This window comes from Octopus bimaculoides, chromosome 12 (assembly GCF_001194135.2).
Source record: "Octopus bimaculoides isolate UCB-OBI-ISO-001 chromosome 12, ASM119413v2, whole genome shotgun sequence".
Lineage (NCBI taxonomy): Eukaryota > Metazoa > Mollusca > Cephalopoda > Octopoda > Octopodidae > Octopus > Octopus bimaculoides.
The window spans coordinates 2,242,783-2,244,340 of NC_068992.1; positions in this window are offsets into that span (position 1 = coordinate 2,242,783).

Below are 1,558 nucleotides of genomic sequence, written 5' to 3' on the forward strand. Positions count from 1 at the left end.
ATATATATATGTATCTATAAATATGTATATATATATATGTATATATATGTATAAATATGTATATATAAATATGTATATATATATATGTATGTATAAATATGTATGTATAAATATGTATATATATGTATGTATAAATATGTATATATATGTATGTATAAATATGTATATGTATGTATAAATATGTATATATATGTATGTATAAATATGTATATATATGTATGTATAAATATGTATATATATGTATGTATAAATATGTATATTTATATGTATGTATAAATATGTATATTTATATGTATGTATATTTATTTATATAAATATATATGTATATTTATTTATATAAATATTTATATAAATATATATGTATATTTATTTATATAAATATATATGTATATTTATTTATATAAATATATATGTATTTTTATTTATATATATATATGTATATTTATTTATATATATATTTATTTATATATATATATATATATATATATTTATATAAATATATATGTATATATATTTATATGTATATATATTTATATAAATATATATGTATATATATTTATATAAATATGTTGTGTATATATGTGTGTTTGTGTGTGTTTATATATATGCATATACATATATGCATACGTATACATATATAATACAATCATACATATTACGGTTCCATTTATTACTTCCATGTTAAATTGTTTCACGCCTAGTTACGCTATACATCTTTCTCTCTTTGTGTGTGCGTGTGTATATATATAGATGCGTGTTTGTTTGTGCGCGTGTATATATGTACACAGAGAGAGAGGAAAATGAGAGAACCGTTTGCATGCGCGGATGCATACATATACATACGTGTGTGTATGTGTGCGTGCGTGTCCTTTCGTGTGTCTATGAGCGTGTGTGTATGCTCGTGTGTGTGCGCGTTAACGTGAAGCGAATGCGACTTGCATGTTTCACCACTTGCCCTCGCATCAACTCAGAACTTCACCTTTGCCGAGCAAGCTTTGTCAGATCATTACGGTGCTGATGTACTTGTTGTTGATGATGATGATGATGATAGTGATTACGGTGATGCTGATACTTAAACATTCTTGTTGCTGTTATTGTTCCTGTTGTTGTTCTTCTTGTTCGTGTTGCTGATGCGCTAGCTATTTGTGGTAATGGAGCTCGGGGTAGCGGTGCAATTTCGTGCAACTCTATAGAGCTTTATACGAGCTCTTTTGCACGCATGGGATGCAATGTCAGAATTAAATATATCATTGATATATATGCGTATGTGCATAAACATGTATATATAAAACATATAGATAAATGGATAGAGATGGATAGATAGATGCATATCTTTATGTAATATACATAAACACGTATTTTTACATAGTTTCATGTACAGTGATGTATACGCATATTTCTGAATATATACACAAATACACGTATATGCATACATGTATATTAGTGTAAATAAAGATGTTTGTCTTTATATTTATATATCAACACATCTCTATCTATCTATCTATCTATCTATCTATCTATCTATCTATATATATATATATATATATATATATATATA